This window comes from Bombina bombina, chromosome 4, assembly GCF_027579735.1.
Source record: "Bombina bombina isolate aBomBom1 chromosome 4, aBomBom1.pri, whole genome shotgun sequence".
Taxonomy (NCBI): Eukaryota; Metazoa; Chordata; class Amphibia; order Anura; family Bombinatoridae; genus Bombina; species Bombina bombina.
Genome location: NC_069502.1, coordinates 572,541,252 through 572,560,591, shown reverse-complemented (window position 1 = coordinate 572,560,591; position 19,340 = coordinate 572,541,252).

The following is a 19,340-nucleotide window of genomic DNA, read 5'->3' as shown; positions in this document are numbered from 1 at the left end:
TGCAGCCGACATATGCTGCGCTATAGCAGCAAACAAACTTAACTATACATTTGTATACAAAATATGAATGCAACAATTTATGTTATATTATATTATGTGTCAGCTAAGTAGCTGAAAGGTATCAATTTAATATAGTGGTAGATACATAAACAGCCTTACATGGGTATGCAGAATATGCTATAAACTATAAAACTGCAGAGTTAAGTCTTTTAAGGAAGTATCCAAAGTATTTTTTGTATTTTTTAGCTTCTAGTTATCCTTATTAGTCTGATCTGTAGAGGAACCTAATCCGTTGTGCATTAAGCGAACTAGGTGCATGTATATGCATGTATCTTTTAAAGAAGTATACTAGGTATTATTCAACTTCTAGCTATCCTTATTGATCTGACCTGTGAAGGGATATAATCCGTTATGTACAAAAAAGCTAAATGCAGCTAAGTTGTTAGGATAGAATCCCTAGAGTGTGAATAAGTTTGACAATTTAATTTGTTTCTATATTGAAATCCTTATTGGCAGTAAGATGCTTGTTAACTATATATCTGCTGGAAGGAACTAAAAAAGTGTCATTTCATATTCTTATCGTTAAACAACTATTTAGACCGAGAAGAAAAGTGAATTTTATATATATTATTCTTGTTAATATCCATAGTAATGTGTATTCTATCTTATATATTTCCGTGATGGAGATAAAAAAAGGAAACAAAAGAAACAAGTGAACTTAAAATCTTATAATTAAAAAAGGTGAGAAAAAAGTGAAAAAATATTTCCATTGTAATGAAATGGAAATTTAGTGATAAAAATAATGACACCTTTATGTGTCATTGTCGGATCTTAACTGTGTAGATCCTGAGTGGGCCCCATATTTTTGATAAGTGAATTTAATTTAGACCAACTAAACTTGTGAAAAACCTGAAATAATTGTGTAAAGGTTGTGATAGTTGTTTATCCTATGAATAATTTTAAATCTGATTTTTCATTAATACCTATTGGAGCTCCTGTTTGTAATCTGAATATCCAAAAGGTTTCACTTTTATTTAGTTTATCATGTCTATTTCCTCCAGTGTTTAATTTGGGAACATAATCAATAGCCTTGAATGAGAAGTATTTATGTGGTTTTTCACAATGTGACCTGAAGTGCTTGGCCACCGGAGTCTTAGGCTCCTTATCTGATAGAGATAAGAGATGCTCCCTTATTCGGTCTTTGAGCATACGAGAGGTACGGCCTGTATATTGTTTCTTACATAGTTTACAGGTGATTAAGTATACCACAAAGATCGAATTACATGTCAAATTGTGTTTTAGTTTAAATGTTTCACCAGTATGGTATGATGAGAACGAAGTTACCAGATTCTTCCCTAATGAAGAGGTATTACAGGTATTACATTTGCTATTCTCCAATCATCTGGAACAACTACTGTCAATGGTGAATGATTAAACAGATCAGTTAATGGGGCAGTTAGCACAGGTCAATTTTCCTTTAAAACCCTTGTATGAATATTATCAGTACTCACTAAATTTTTTACATTTATTTTTGATAATGCCAACAAAACCTCATCCTCTTTAAAAAAGATTAGTGCCCATGAATGTCCCAAATCTATTTTATAGTGTCATGGCAAATGACAATGGACACTAGCAAACACTATCCAACCAAGAGGTTGCTAGGAAAACCACTATCTCATCCAATCATATCTTTTTTACACTAGGTACATGACGATGTATTCTTAATTTGGACTGGGACAGCTAATCAATTAGAGTGGTGGGTATACGACCTGAATAGCACTAACTCCCCCATTAGATTTAATTTGGAATATGACCTGAACAGTGTACATTTCCTTGACCTTAACATTTTAAAGTGGTTGACAATGGGAGCTACCATTTTGGCACTTCACTATTTACCAAACCTACCGATAGGAATTCCCTTTTGTTTTTAACTAGTTGTCACCCCATCCACCAGAAAATGTGAATTATCTCCTAACAGCTTACCAGGGTGATACGTAATAACTCAGAACCTGAAATCCTCCAACAACAGTTGGATATGATGTGTGACAAGCTATATGCTAGAGGATACTCGACAGATGATGTGGACAGCTGATGACCAGACCCAAGAGACCCTTTTGGCAAGGTATAAGACACAGCAAACTATCAGCACTCCCAACCTGAACTTTGTCACAACATACACGCCAATTAACAAACATATAAATGAAGCTGTTTGTGATAGATGGGACATCTTACAGACAGACAAGAATCAGACACATTGGAAGAAGAGACCACCATGGATGGTGTACCAAAGAGCCAGAAACATCTGAGATATCCTGGTTAAAACGGATCCTACGGAATCATATCAGAAGGAATCTTGGCTAAAGTCTACACTACTGGGATGTTTTAAATGCAGTGATTGTATCACATGCAATGGGATGTTAACAACGACCACAATCCAACATTCCCATACCAGCAGAAGGTTTAAAATCCGACATAGAGTGCCGTGCAGCAGTACCTACGTGGTTTACATTCTCATCTGCCCATGCTCCCTGATTTACGTGGGTAAAACAATAACCATCTTCAGGGAGAGAATGGCTAATCATCGACATGCCATCAGGGAGGCCATCAAGAACGGATCTTCTAACCAGCCGGTAGCCCGACACTTTGCCCATAGCAAACACAGTGTCTCTAGTCTCAAAACCATGATCATTGATCACATCCCCCCTTTGACAAGAGGAGGTGACCGGGGGAAGCACCTGTTACAACTTGAAACCAAATGGATCTACACTATAGATTCAGTAGAACTGAGGGGGCTTAATGTCAAGATGGACTTTGGTGCATTTATTGAATAGTTCAAACATTGAAATGATGTGGCTTTACCAAGAGCATTTCTACATCTTTGCATCGTGTTCCTAGCAACCTCTTGGTTGGGTAGTGTTTGCTAGTGTCCATTGTCATTGGCATGGAACGGGCGGACCGGAAAGGGCGTGACTACCGGACACGCACGCCTGGAGCCGAAAACTGCATCTTTCACTTGCGAATCTGGTGACAAATCAGGTATTTAAGGCTGGAGCATCTCTTTCTTTTTAACTGACCTCTTGGATGCCAGGACATACCATCTGCCTACATGCTGGGTGAATCCATTTGATAAAGGTGCCAGTTAGGCCCCGAATTGTCATGGGACTTGTATGATACGTATTTTTCAATCACATATATATATATATATATATATATATATATATATATACAGGGAGTGCAGAATTATTAGGCAAATGAGTATTTTGACCACATCATCCTCTTTATGCATGTTGTCTTACTCCAAGCTGTATAGGCTCGAAAGCCTACTACCAATTAAGCATATTAGGTGATGTGCATCTCTGTAATGAGAAGGGGTGTGGTCTAATGACATCAACACCCTATATCAGGTGTAAATAATTATTAGGCAACTTCCTTTCCTTTGGCAAAATGGGTCAAAAGAAGGACTTGACAGGCTCAGAAAAGTCAAAAATAGTGAGATATCTTGCAGAGGGATGCAGCACTCTTAAAATTGCAAAGCTTCTGAAGCATGATCATCGAACAATCAAGCGTTTCATTCAAAATAGTCAACAGGGTCGCAAGAAGCGTGTGGAAAAACCAAGGCGCAAAATAACTGCCCATGAACTGAGAAAAGTCAAGCGTGCAGCTGCCAAGATGCCACTTGCCACCAGTTTGGCCATATTTCAGAGCTGCAACATCACTGGAGTGCCCAAAAGCACAAGGTGTGCAATACTCAGAGACATGACCAAGGTAAGAAAGGCTGAAAGACGACCACCACTGAACAAGACACACAAGCTGAAACGTCAAGACTGGGCCAAGAAATATCTCAAGACTGATTTTTCTAAGGTTTTATGGACTGATGAAATGAGAGTGAGTCTTGATGGGCCAGATGGATGGGCCCGTGGCTGGATTGGTAAAGGGCAGAGAGCTCCAGTCCGACTCAGACGCCAGCAAGGTGGAGGTGGAGTACTGGTTTGGGCTGGTATCATCAAAGATGAGCTTGTGGGGCCTTTTCGGGTTGAGGATGGAGTCAAGCTTAACTCCCAGTCCTACTGCCAGTTTCTGGAAGACAGCTTCTTCAAGCAGTGGTACAGGAAAAAGTCTGCATCCTTCAAGAAAAACATGATTTTCATGCAGGACAATGCTCCATCACACGCGTCCAAGTACTCCACAGCGTGGCTGGCAAGAAAGGGTATAAAAGAAGAAAATCTAATGACATGGCCTCCTTGTTCACCTGATCTGAACCCCATTGAGAACCTGTGGTTCATCATCAAATGTGAGATTTACAAGGAGGCAAAACAGTACACCTCTCTGAACAGTGTCTGGGAGGCTGTGGTTGCTGCTGCATGCAATGTTGATGGTGAACAGATCAAAACACTGACAGAATCCATGGATGGCAGGCTTTTGAGTGTCCTTGCAAAGAAAGGTGGCTATATTGGTCACTGATTTGTTTTTGTTTTGTTTTTGAATGTCAGAAATGTATATTTGTGAATGTTGAGATGTTATATTGGTTTCACTGGTAAAAATAAATAATTGAAATGGGTATATATTTGTTTTTTGTTAAGTTGCCTAATAATTATGCACAGTAATAGTCACCTGCACACACAGATATCCCCCTAAAATAGCTAAAACTAAAAACAAACTAAAAACTACTTCCAAAAATATTCATCTTTGATATTAATGAGTTTTTTGGGTTCATTGAGAACATGGTTGTTGTTCAATAATAAAATTAATCCTCAAAAATACAACTTGCCTAATAATTCTGCACTCCCTGTATATATATATATATATATATATATATATATATATATATATATATATATATATATATATATATATATATATATATATATATTGAAATGGCAGTATCCAGGTTGCTGACACCAGCTGGGTCACTGGGAATACCCAGACTGCTTCTAACAGCACATAAGAATGCTGTTTCCCTTGTGACTACCTGTCTTATTATTAGAGAAATGTATATTGAGATATACTTATCCCCACAAGAAGGCGCCTTTCTTTTTTTGTCTTGGTGTAGATTTTTTAGCGTATGGAAGTGTTTTCCAGAAGAGCTGCCAGTGGGGCATCAGAAGAGACAAGGACTGTTATTTTGACTTAAATAACTTATAAGTGACTAATAGTTGAGAGAAATAGTACAGACAGAGTGTGAAATTTAAAAAAAAAAACATTTGTAACTCCACTTTCTAAAGCCTTTTATTTAACAGAATAAAATGTACATATTCTAACACATATATGCATATAATAGACATGTCTGTTTATCTTCTTATTCTGTTCCTTCGTCTCCTGGCCTTTTATCTGTCTATTTTAAATTCAATATTTATTAAATATTTTTTATCAATTTTGTGTTTTCTCACCTAAATGTAGATGAACTTGAATTGTGATCTTTCTGCCTTGGGAATTATACTCATACATCTCTTGCTGCTTTTCTACAGTTTAAGGTAGATTATCAGAATAATATGTCACATTGATTTATTGCCATTTATGAAAAATACAATTTCAGGTATCTAGCAATGAAGGGCTATGGATTCTGATGCTGTTTTTATTTTTGTCTGAAGTCTTACTCAATATTCCAAGAGTAATGCACTGCACAAATACATATTTATTGAATTATAAAATACTTGTGGGGCATTAATATAAAGCAAAAAATGATTTCTATAAATATATCACTAAGCAAATATCAAGAAGGCAACCACTGATTTTAGGCTACTTCTTGGTATTGAGGTTTTTTTTAGCAGAAATAAGGGCCATTTTTTTTTTTTTTAAATTGCAGATGAACAATAAATAGCATTTGTCTTAGCCTAAACATGTTGTACCCTTTTTAAATTTGTATGATATTTCTATAATGCAATGTTTTAGTTTTTCTGGATCAGTCTAAGCTTTCTCTAGAGAAGGTTAGTTTTCTTGTAAAAAAAAAAAAAGGTTCAATGTGATGGGACATAACTATAATAATTTAAAATATAGCAGGTATTTATCTGCATGCTGATTCATGTTTTACTAGACACATGCAATAAATAGTCATCAGAATTACTGATTCCACAATGTCTCATTCAGTCAGGGCATGGAGTTACATAGTGTACTGACTGACAGAACAGGAACTTGAAACAGATGTCAATAATACTAGAAACATTTCTTTACTCATGCACAAGAACATCAAAGACTTTAGTGAAGGAGTCAATCATGCAATCACTTACCTTAAGTAGAAAAAAGTTTTGCTCCACAAGTGGAGAACGTATACACAAAGTAAGGAAGTGATGAAATTTGTCTAATATTTAGGATAATTAAAATATCCAGTGTCAGTGACAGAAAATTGGCAACCATGATTTAAAAAACCCATGGAACCTTTTGGTTTTTCAGCGCATTGTCTGGTGAATTGTTTATTATCTAGTTTAATGAACCCTGAAAACTACAAAATGTATTTATTGCAATACTATGGATTATCTTATTAAGACAATACATTGTCAAAGTTCTGATAAATAAAATTCCTTTACTGCAATGTTGTGTTAACCATATTAACCAAATATGGCAATTTTGTAGTCATAAATAGGTTGAGGCAGTAACTCGGATTGAAAACTCTGGTCAATCTTTTAGTCTGACAGTATTGACTGCATATATCAACAGATGTAGTTTGAATGGATTCAATTCAAACATTAAGAAAAGTGTTGTGCATTATATAGCAGTTTGGATTTGATATCCAACCTTTTGTGCCTCTGAAACCTTAAATCTAGAACATAGTCTTCTTTACAAGTGTGATGCAACACAAAGTAGCTGTGAAACAGCGCTAAGTCCAAATAAACAGACCGCTTCACTCAAGTACTCACCATTGGAACTGGAGGAGAACTCAGCAGGTGATTTAATTAAAGAGAGCTATAACCACCAGATAAATGCAGGCTTTCATTCCCCAGTTATATTTTTTTTTATCTTCTAATGAGGTTTCTGATGAAGCCTTATAATAAGTGCATCCTATTAAATCTGTAAACCTTGACTGTTTTGTGCCATAATTCTATATAACCTTAGAGAATATTAGATTTAAAATTGTTGTTAGTTTTTAGATTCCATATGACATCCAGCCTTTTCCTGAATGCATGTTGATTCTAATTTCAACGTTTCAATCTTATATTTTAGAATCTTTTTTTTTTTTTTTTATTCTTTTGGGAGGGGTAATTTTTTAAATTTTTATGGGAGTATTGTAATCTATAAAATTGTTTTAATACTTTTAACCATCAGATAACATCCTGGTAAAGCCTGAAGGAGTTTATTTGTGTATATCAAATATAAAGGAAGTGTTAAAACCTTTAACAATTATGATTAGAGAAAAGATAGATGGGATATTAATCAAGGAGAAAGTAACCAAAATATTATTATATGTGGATGATATCTTATTTTGTATAAGAAAATAAAAATTAAAATTTCCCAAAAAAATTCATTGAAGATGTTTGTTCATTCTCAAGCTATAGAATGAATAAATTTAAATCAGAAATTTTAAAACTAAAGACTCCATTTAAAATAGTTTCAAAAGGGCTTAAATATTTAGGAATAAAATGTAACATTGACAGGAAATTCAAACCTAATTAAAATGATAGTTCTGTTAAAGATGATGCAAAATATAACATTAATTATTAAAAGAACAAAACTACAAAAACTTTTTATGGGGTAAAATTAAACCAAGAATTGCTTTTCAGAAATTGTATTTGAATAAATATGAATAAAATAAATTCTGAAAAAAATAATTTTTGGAGAATCCAAGGATTCATTTTTGCAATCCAGAAAAATAGATTAAATCGTTTGAGAAATTTAAAAAAGAAATTGGACTTTCTAAGAAATCCTTCTTTGACTATCTACAAATAAAAAGTTATTGTAACAAATAAGTCAAATGTTATGGATAGGACTGGAATCAGGGAATATCAAAGCCTAATATAAATCTTTATAAAAAGGGTACTCACTACATTGTTCTATGGTATAAGATCCTATCTTACAGATTTCAGATAAAGTAATGGATTACTTGGAACAAAAATGGAGCAACCTGTTGAAAATGAAAACAAGTTTTGAAACTGAGTTTTAATTGAGTGATAAAAACAACATTATCTTCTTTGTGGAGGGAGTTCCATACATGCTTGTTATATTTATCTTATGCTGTTTAAAAACGGTAATACAATTTAATATTGTCAAAATTGTAAACTAACGGATGCTCATTTAGTATATCTTTTTTTTTTTGGCCAAAAATTTAAAAAAATTTGGTTCAAAGTCTCTTTTTTTTGGGTAAAACAAAACAATTACAAAAAATGTATTAGTACCAAAGGAAGTGTTCTTTTTGTTAAATTTGGTTATCGTGGCAAGTAGAAATTGAATCCTGAAAAAGTGGAAATCAAATGTCCCACCAAACCTGAAAGAACTAATAAGTATTGCATTCACAGATAATTATTGAACAATATGGTATGAAACAACAAATAGAAGGAGAAATTTAAAAACGTATGAACGTTATATTCAATATTTAGGGTTAAATATGCTAAAACAAATTATCTATTGGACTAAATGGTTACATTGGTAAGGGTTGGAGCTGATAGAAGAAGAGAAGGATTATTGGTATACAGGTGGCCCTCGATTTAAGATGGTTCAATTTGCGCCGTTTCAGAATAACAACCTTTTTTTTCAGTCATGTGACTGCTATTGAAAAGCATTGAGAAGCATTGCATTGATTAAAATAGCCAGAAGGTGGAGCTGTCCACTTGTGTTGCTGCAAAATTATGCAAAGCCAAGCACACAAACAGGCTGGAATTAATTAGTCTAGCTAGACATGAGCTATCGAGCAGCTTTCATAGGAACAAGATCTTCCTGTCTATAAATCAGTCCAAATTGGAATGCATAGAAAGAACTGCTTGCAGAAAAATGCAGATAAAGTCTGTGTTGTGTGATTATTTCATAAGGTTTATAATGCAGTTTAGCAAATGTTTTTGTTCATTTAACGTAGTTTAATTATATATTATGTGTTGTGTGATTATTTGATACTGTTTATAATACTGTTTAGCATTTAAAGCCTTCATATCAAAGCTTTAAAAATAATGTATTAGGTGTTACTTATGACAATTTTGAGAGGGGTTTGGAACCTAAGTCCCTCACTTCCCATTGACTTACATTATAAACTGGGTTTCAATTTACAATGGTTTCGATTTACAACCATTCCTTCTGGAACCTAACCCTGGCGTAAACTGAGGGCTACCTGTATATATATATATATATATATATATATATATATATATATATATATATATATATATATGGTTTACCACTGTTTTATGTCAAACATTTTGAAATGTTTTTAATATCTGTTTTCTTTCATAAGTAGTTTTGCTATTATTATACCTGATGCTGTTCAGATGAGATTTTAGCCTGGTGGGACATTACAATTTAGTATTTGGTTTAAATTCTTACAATTTTAAACTTATGTTTTACTTTTCTTAAAAAAAAATTATGTTTTTGCTGTTTCCCTTCTTTATTTGATTACTGGTGACTGCTATACTTTAATATTAGTCCCCTAGTGATACATTTAAGCCTCAACTTATTATTTATATTCCTGTACCAGTGCACCAGTAATATCATAACATCAAAGGTTTTCATTGATATATTAGAATTTAGATGGATACCCTATTAATCATTTATGAACCTATCATGATATTTGCTGAAGCTGTACGGTGCTAACAAGCAATTTTTTCTCACCGCTCACTTACCTGCAGCGCTCGTATTATGGGTTTTTACAAACCTGGCATTAACAGGCAAGAAGTGAGCGTTGAGCAAAATTGTGCTCCTTATCGCATTCCAATACCAGTGCTGCTTAAGTCAGCGGTGAGCTGGTCGTACGTGCTCGTGCACGATTTCCCCATAGACATCAATGGGGAGAGCCGGCTGAGAAAAAGTCTAACACCTGCAAAAAAGCAGCATAAAACTCAGTAACGCAGCCCCATTGATTCCTATGGGAAAATACTTGTTATGTTTACACCTAACACCCTAACATGAACCCCGAGTCTAAACACCCCTAATCTTACACTTATTAACCCCTAATCTGCCGCTCCAGACACCACCGCCACCTACATTATACTTATTAACCCCCAATCTGCTGCCCCCAACATCGCCGAAACCTACATTATATTTATTAACACCTAATCTGCCACCCCTAACATCGCCAACACCTACATTATATTTATTAACCCCTAATTTGCCGTCCCCAACGTCGCCACCACTATTCTAAATTTATTAACCCCTAAACCTAAGTCTAACCCTAACACCCCCTAATTTAAATATAATTTAAATAAATCTAAATGAAATTACTATAATTAACTAAATTATTCCTATTTAAAACTAAATACCTATAAAATAAACCCTAATAACTAATAGTTACATTGTATCTAGCTTAGGTTTTTTTTTATTTTACAGGCAAGTTTGTAGTTATTTTAACTAGGTAGAACAGTTATTAAATAGTTATTAACTATTTAATAACTACCTAGCTAAAATAAAGACAACATTTACCTGTAAAATGAAACCTAACCTAAGTTACACTAACACCTAACACTACACTACAATTAAATAAATTAACTAAATTAGCTACATAACAAAAAAAAACACTAAATTACAGAAAATAAAAAACAAATTACAGATCTTTAAACTTATTACACCTAATCTAATAGCCCTATCAAAATAAAAAAAGCTCCACCGAAATAAAAAAAAATCCTAGCCTAAACTAAACTATCAATAGCCCTTAAAAGGGCCTTTTGCGGGGCATAGCCCCAAAGAATTCAGCTCTTTTACCTGTAAAAAAAAATGCAAACAACCCCCCCTACAGTAAAACCCACCACCCACACAAACAACACCTCAAATAAAATACTAACTAAAAAAACCTAAACTCCCCATTGCCCTGAAAAGAGCATTTGGATGGGCATTGCCCTTAAAAGGACATTTAACTCTTTTGCAGGCCCAAAGTCCCTAACCTAAAAAATAAACCCACCCAATACTCCTTTAAAAAAATCCTAACACTAACCCCCGAAGATTCACTTACCAGGAGAAGTTGTCATCCAAGCGGCAAGATGCCCTCAACGAAGCCGGCAGAAGTGGTCCTCCAGACGGGCAGAATTGGTCCTCCAGATGAGCAGAAGTCTTCATCCAGAAAGCATCTTCTATCTTCATCCTTCCGACGCGGAGCGGCTCCATCTTCAAGACATCCAGCACAGAGCATCCTCTTCAAACGACGTTTTCTTCCGAATGAATATCACTTTAAGTGACATCATCCAAGATGGTGTCCCTTTGATTCTGATTGGCTGATAGAATTCTATCAGCCAATCGGAATTAAGGTAGAAAAAATTCTATTGGCTGATGCAATCAGCCAATTAGATTGAGCTGGCATTCTATTGACTGTTCCAATCAGCCAATAGAATGCAAGCTCAATTCTATTGGCTGATTGGATCAGCCAATAGGATTGAACTTCAATCCTATTGGCTGATTGCATCAGCCAATAAGATTTTTTCTACCTTATTTCCGATTGGCTGATAGAATTCTATCAGCCAATCGGAATCTAAGGGACGCCATCTTGGATGACATCACTTTAAGTGATATTAATTTGGAATAATATGTAGTTTGAAGAGGATGCTCCGCGCCGGATGTCTTAAAGATGGAGCCGCTCCATGTCGGAAGGATGAAGATAGGAGATGCCTTCTGGATGAAGACTTCTGCCCATCTGGAGGACCACTTCTGCCGGCTTCGTTGAGGACATCTTGCCGCTTGAATGAAGACTTCTCCTGGTAAGTGAATCTTCGGGGGTCAGTGTTAGGATGTTTTTAAAGGTGTATTCGGTGGGATTATTTTTTAGGTTAGGGACTTTGGGCCTGCAAAAGAGCTAAATGCCCTTTTAAGGGCAATGTCCATCCAAATGCCCTTTTCAGGGCAATGGAGAGCTTAGGTTTTTTTAGTTAGTATTTTTTTGGGGGGTTGTTTGTGTGGGTGGTGGGTTTCACTGTTGAGGGGGTTGTTTGTATTTTTTTTTACAGGTAAAAGAGATGATTTCTTTGGGGCAATGCCTCACAAAAGGCCCTTTTAAGGGCTATTGATAGTTTAGTTTAGGCTAGGTTTTTTTTATTTTGGTGGGGCTTTTTTATTTTGATAGGGCTATTAGATTAGGTGTAATTAGTTTAAAGATCTGTAATTTGTTTTTTATTTTCTGTAATTTAGTGTTTTGTTTTTTTGTGATTTAGCTAATTTAGTTAATTTATTTAATTGTAGTGTAGTTTTAGGTGTTAGTGTAACTTAGGATAGGTTTTATTTTACAGGTAAATTTGTCTTTATTTTAGATAGGTAGTTATTAAATAGTTAATAACTATTTAATAACTATTCTACCTAGTTAAAATAAATACAAACTTGCCTGTAAAATAAAAATAAACCCTAAGCTAGATGCAATGTAACTATTAGTTATATTGTAGCTAGTTTAGGGTTTATTTTATACGTAAGTATTTAGTTTTAAATAGGAATAATTTAGTTAATTATAGTAATTTTATTTAGATTTAAATTATATTTAAGTTAGGGGGTTTTAGGGTTAGACTTAGATTTAGGGATTAATACATTTAATATAGTGGTGGCGACGTTGGGGATGGCAGATTAGGGGTTAATAAATGTAGGTAGGTGTCAGCGATGTTGGGGACGGCAGATTAGGGGTTAATAAATGTAGGTAGGTGGCGGAGATGTTAGGGGCAGCAGATTAGGGGTTAATAATATTTAAATAGTGTTTGCGAGGGGGGAGTGCGGAGGTTTAGGGGTTAATATGTTTATTATAGTGGTAGCGATGTCCGGAGCGGCAGATTAGGGGTTAATAATTTAATTTGAATGTTTGCTATGCGGGAGGGCCTCGGTTTAGTGGTTAATAGGTAGTTTATGGATGTTAGTGTACTTTGTAGCACTTTAGTTATGAGTTTTATTCTACAGCGTTTGTAGTGTAAAACTCATAACTACTGACTTTAGAATGAGTTACGGATCTTGTCGGTAGACGGTGTACCACTCACTTTTTGGCCTCGCAGGACAGACTCGTAATACCGGCGCTATGGAAGTCCCATAGAAAAAAGGGTTTACGAAGTTTACGTAAGTCGTTTTGCAGTAAGGCCAAAAAAGTGTGCGGGCCTCTAAACCTGCAAGACTCGTAATAGCAGCGGTAGTGAAAAAGCAGCATTAGGACCTGTTAACGCTGCTTTTTCATCTTAACACACAACTTGTAATCTAGCCGATAGCCATTGTTTACAAATAGCATCCCAGTGGATGGTAGGTGAGATGGTAGGTGAGTTAAGTAATACACTGTGTGTCATGATTTTGTCCGTTCATCGCCGTGTCACAGCGGCTCCCGGATCTTCTCTGAGTGAATGACGTCACGTTGCTTAGCAACGTGACGCATCCTCCGACACACCCCTCTGATGACGTCGCCGCTCCTGCCTTTAAACCACGGCGGGAGATCTTACTCGGGGCCCGTTTGTTTGTTCCCCTTGGAGTTTGTGAGTACCATATCAAGTTCTGTTTTCTTTTCTTGTGTACCGACTTCTGCCTGCCTGACCAAGCCTTTTGCCTTAACCCTACTACTGATGTTTGGATACCGACTTCTGCCTGCCTGACCTTGCTTTTGCCTTAACCCTGCTACTGTTGTTTGGATACCGACTTCTGCCTGCCTGACCTTGCTTTTGCCTTATTCCTACTACTGATGTTTGGATACCGACTTCTGCCTGCCTGACCTTGCTTATGCCTTATCCCACAATCTTTTCTTGGATAAATATTACTACCTGCTTAAAGGGACATTTACTTTTACAAGCTGCAAAAGAGAACTTTGCCTTTCTGTTTGTTATAAACCTGCTTAAAGGGTCATTTACTTTTACAAGCTGCAAAAGAGAACTTTGCCTTTCTGTTTGTTATAAACCTGCTTAAAGGGACATTTACTTTTACAAGCTGCAAAAGAGAACTTTGTCTTTCTGTTTGTTATAAACCTGCTTAAAGGGACATTTACTTTTACAAGCTGCAAAAGAGAACTTTGTCTTTCTGTTTGTTATAAGCCTGCTTAAAGGGTCATTTACTTTTTCAAGCTGCAAGAGAGAACTTTGCCTTTTTGTTACAAGCCTGCTTAAAGGGACATTTTCAAACTGCAAATAAGAGCATTATCTTTGTATTTTCCTAACCTGCTTAAAGGGACGTTTTTTCTTTTGTGGCTTCCCTGCATACTGGAACAATTATTATTTTTGTTACCATTCTCATCTGTTTCCTGAGTGGGTCACGTCCTGGTTATTTCTCAGTGTGCTAGCGTGTGTTTTCTATTCACGCTAGCAGTTGGGTTGCATCCCGGACTGATTCCTAAACGGCTGACATTACAAACGGGCCATAAATGGACCCCACTGAATTATCCATGGCCGTGGCTCACCAGGGACAGCTATTGGGATCTCATGCCACCCACTTGCAGTCTCTGGACACTAAACTTGATCAAGTAACTGCTCTATTACAAAATTTGGTTGCTACTGCACCTCCCAATCCTAATCCTATTGAGGCATTACCTCCTTCGATTCCTAACAATCAGTCTCAGGTACAACTGAGTCCCAGGATACCTCTTCCGGATAAATATGATGGGAATCCTGAAGAATGTAGAGGCTTTTTGAATCAATGCCATCTCCATTTCCGGAATAGCCCTACTCTTTTTGCTACTCCCTCTTCTAGAATCACATTTCTTATTTCCTTAATGAAAGGAAAAGCTTTGGCTTGGGTATCACCTTTGCTAGAAAAGAATGACCCTATACTTTTGGATGTTGATACATTTCTCTCTATGTTTTCAAATGTATTTGATAAACCTGGAAGGTCATCCGCTGCTGAAGCTACTCTCTTGGATTTACGTCAAGGTAGTCAACCAGTTTCTCAATACGCTATTGAGTTCCGCACCCTTGCCTCAGAAACTACTTGGAATCAGGGAGCACTTAGAGCCGCTTTTCGTAAAGGACTTTCTGAGCGTCTCAAGGATGAATTGGTGTATCGGGAACTTCCAGAATCCTTGGAAGCCTTAATAAATCTTTGTATCAGTGTCGACGCCAGATTTCGTGAACGCCAACAAGAAAAGGATAGAACACAGAGGTCTTCAACTCGAACTCCTTTTCGTTTGGCTCCTCGTTTTTCTAATCCAGTCACTCCTGCCTCTCCTACTCCTGATCAGGCTGAACCCATGGAAGTGGGAAGTATAAAATTAACTGAGACTGAACGGTTGAGAAGACGGTCTCTTGGCTTGTGTCTGTACTGTGGCCTTAAAGGGCATTTATTAAGGGATTGTCCTACTAGGCCAGTAAATGCCAGGGCTTAACTCTAGTCCAGGGAACTGAGTTAAGCCAAAACAGTTGTCATTCCCTATACAAGAAACTTTTTGTTCCAGTAACCCTTCAAATTGGACATAGTAAGATTCATACCCAAGCTCTTATCGATTCTGGTGCTGGAGGAGTGTTCATTGACTCTACATTCGTCTCTACTCACTCTATACCCTTACTAAAGAAAGAGTATTCAATTTCAGTCTCTACGGTCAGTGGAGATCCTTTGGGTTCTGGATATATTCAGTTTGCTACTCAACCCTTACTTCTCACCGTAGGAATACTTCATTCCGAGACAATTTGTTTTGATGTCATTCCCACTCCTCAATTTCCCATTATCTTGGGACTACCCTGGCTCCAAGTTCACAATCCAACTTTTTCTTGGACTTTCGGTGAACTCACCTCCTGGGGATCTACATGCCAGACTAAATGTCTTCAAAAGATCACCAAGTTACCACTCACTATTGCTCTCACTATCGAAACTCCGGACTCTCTACCTATGCCTTATCATGACTTTGTGGATGTTTTCTCCAAAAAAGAAGCTAAACGTCTTCCTCCTCACCGCCCTTTTGATTGCCCCATTGATCTCCTTCCCGGGGCTACCTATCCTCGAGGCAAGACATATCCACTTTCTAAACCTGAAAACATGGCTTTGGAAGAATATATTAAAGACAATTTGGCTAGAGGATTTATCCGACCCTCTTCTTCCCCTGTAGGGGCTGGTTTCTTTTTTGTAGGAAAAAAGGATGGCGGATTAAGACCCTGTAGTGATTACAGAGGATTAAATCAGATTACCATCAAGAACAGTTATCCTCTACCCCTTATTCCTGAACTTTTTACTTATCTTCAGGGAGCTACCATATTCACCAAACTTGATCTACGTGGTGCATACAATCTGATCCGTATACGCAAAGGAGATGAGTGGAAGACTGCTTTTAACACTCGATTTGGGCATTACGAATATCTGGTCATGCCTTTCGGGCTATGCAATGCTCCGGCGGTTTTTCAACATTTTGTAAACGAGATCTTTCGTGATTTTTTGAATATCTTTGTCATCATATACCTTGACGATATCTTAATTTTTTCTCAGAACCACCAAGATCATGTGCACCACGTCAAGAAAGTACTTCAACGTTTAAGAGATTACCATCTGTTTGCTAAACTGGAGAAATGTTCTTTCCATCAAAAATCCATACCCTTTCTGGGTTATGTAATATCGGCATCTGGATTTGAAATGGATCCTACTAAACTTTCTGCCATCTTGGATTGGCCTAGACCTGATTCTCTGAAGGCTTTACAACGTTTTCTGGGCTTCGCCAACTACTACAGGAAGTTCATCAAGGATTTTGCTACTATTACTTCTCCCCTTACTTTTCTCACTAGAAAGGGACAAAATTGTAAAAGATGGCCTCCTGAGGCTATAGAAGCTTTTGAGTCTCTCAAAGAAGCTTTTTCTTCTGCACCTATTCTCCGTCACCCAAATCCAGATTTTCAGTTTATCCTGGAAGTTGATGCTTCCTCTGTTGCTGCTGGAGCTGTTCTTTCTCAACGAATACCGGAGACTGGAAGGATTCATCCTGTTGCTTTTTTCTCTAAAAAATTCACTCCTTCTGAATTTAACTATGACGTAGGGAATAAAGAGTTGCTTGCCATTAAAATGGCCTTGGATGAATGGAGGCATTGGCTGGAAGGTACTTCTTTGCCGTTTACCATACTCACTGATCATAAAAACCTTCTTTATCTTCAAACGGCCAAACGATTGAATTCCAGGCAAGCACGCTGGTCGTTATTCTTCTCCCGGTTTCACTATAATTTGTCTTACATACCTGGTTCAAAAAATATTAAAGCAGACGCCCTTTCCAGACAATTTCAAGATACCCCAATTCCTGAGTCTGGTACCATTCTCCAACCTCATGAAGTCATAGCCCAGCTAACAACTTCTTGGTTACAAGATTTACAGTCTGCTCAAAGGAATCTTCCTTTGTCCTGTAAACCTCCTGATGGTTTACTCTTTGTTCCTGAATGCCTTCGTTCCAAGATTCTATTTTGGGCTCATGATAGTCCCCTTTCTGGACATCCTGGCATCAGTATCACCACTCGAAATCTCAAACAGCATGTTTGGTGGCCTACTCTCTCTCAAGATGTTAAAGATTACGTCTCAGTATGCACACAATGTGCCATGAACAAAACTCCTCGCCAACTTCCTTCAGGGTTGCTCCAACCGTTGCCCATACCTCATCAGCCTTGGACTCATGTATCCATGGACTTCATTACCGACCTTCCCTTGTCAGCTGGAAACAATACTATTTGGGTGGTGGTCGACAGGTTCACTAAGACTGCTCATTTTGTACCCTTACCAGGATTACCGTCTGCCAAAAGACTCTCTGAACTTTTTATTTCACATATTGTAAGAATCCATGGATTTCCTCTAGATATTGTTTCAGATAGAGGGGTACAGTTTGTTTCTCGATTTTGGAGATCACTTTGTAAACATTTTGGAACTACAATATCTCTGTCTACTTCTCATCATCCACAATCTAACGGCCAGACTGAAAGGGTAAACCAGTGTCTTGAAACATATCTTAGACATTATGTGGATCATTATCACTCTAACTGGACTTCTTACCTTCCTTTGGCTGAATTGGCTCATAATGCCCGGTATAATTCCTCCCTTCAGACCTCTCCTTTTCATGCGGCTTACGGATATCAGCCCAGAACATTTCCTTTGCATACTTCTTCCACAGTGAATCCTGCTTCTGATCTTACTGCCCGAAGATTAACTCGACATTGGCGGAGAATACATTGTATCCTTTCTGTAGCTTCTAAACGTTACAAGTTCTTTTCAGATCTTCGACGTAAGAAGGCTCCCAAGTATCGCCCTGGTGATAAAGTTTGGATTTCCTCTCGTTTTCTTCGCCTGAAACAACCTTCTAACAAACTGGGACCACGATACGTGGGTCCTTTCCGAATACTGGGTCAGGTGTGTTCCACTGCTTATCGGGCGGCTTTACCCAAGACTCTCAAAGTCCATCCGGTATTCCACGTTTCTCTTCTAAAACCTGTGATGACTAACAGGTATTCTAAACCTCTTTCTAAACCTCCACCTCTATTTGTGCATGGACACCCTGAGTTTGAGATCAGCCATATTCTGGATTCCAAGCTTCGTGGCAAGAAATTGTATTATCTCATTCATTGGAAAGGTTATCCAGTCACTGAACGATCTTGGGAGCCGGCTCATCAGGTAAATGCTCCTACTTTAATCAAGGCCTTCCACAAGACTCATCCTGATAGGCCTGGTCCTGTCCCCCGGAGGGGTCCTTGAGGAGGGGGGTGCTGTCATGATTTTGTCCGTTCATCGCCGTGTCACTGCGGCTCCCGGATCTTCTCTGAGTGAATGACGTCACGTTGCTTAGCAACGTGACGCATCCTCCGACACACCCCTCTGATGACGTCGCCGCTCCTGCCTTTAAACCACGGCGGGAGATCTTACTCAGGGCCCGTTTGTTTGTTCCCCTTGGAGTTTGTGAGTACCATATCAAGTTCTGTTTTCTTTTCTTGTGTACCGACTTCTGCCTGCCTGACCAAGCCTTTTGCCTTAACCCTACTACTGATGTTTGGATACCGACTTCTGCCTGCCTGACCTTGCTTTTGCCTTAACCCTGCTACTGTTGTTTGGATACCGACTTCTGCCTGCCTGACCTTGCTTTTGCCTTATTCCTACTACTGATGTTTGGATACCGACTTCTGCCTGCCTGACCTTGCTTATGCCTTATCCCACAATCTTTTCTTGGATAAATAATACTACCTGCTTAAAGGGACATTTACTTTTACAAGCTGCAAAAGAGAACTTTGCCTTTCTGTTTGTTATAAACCTGCTTAAAGGGTCATTTACTTTTACAAGCTGCAAAAGAGAACTTTGCCTTTCTGTTTGTTATAAACCTGCTTAAAGGGACATTTACT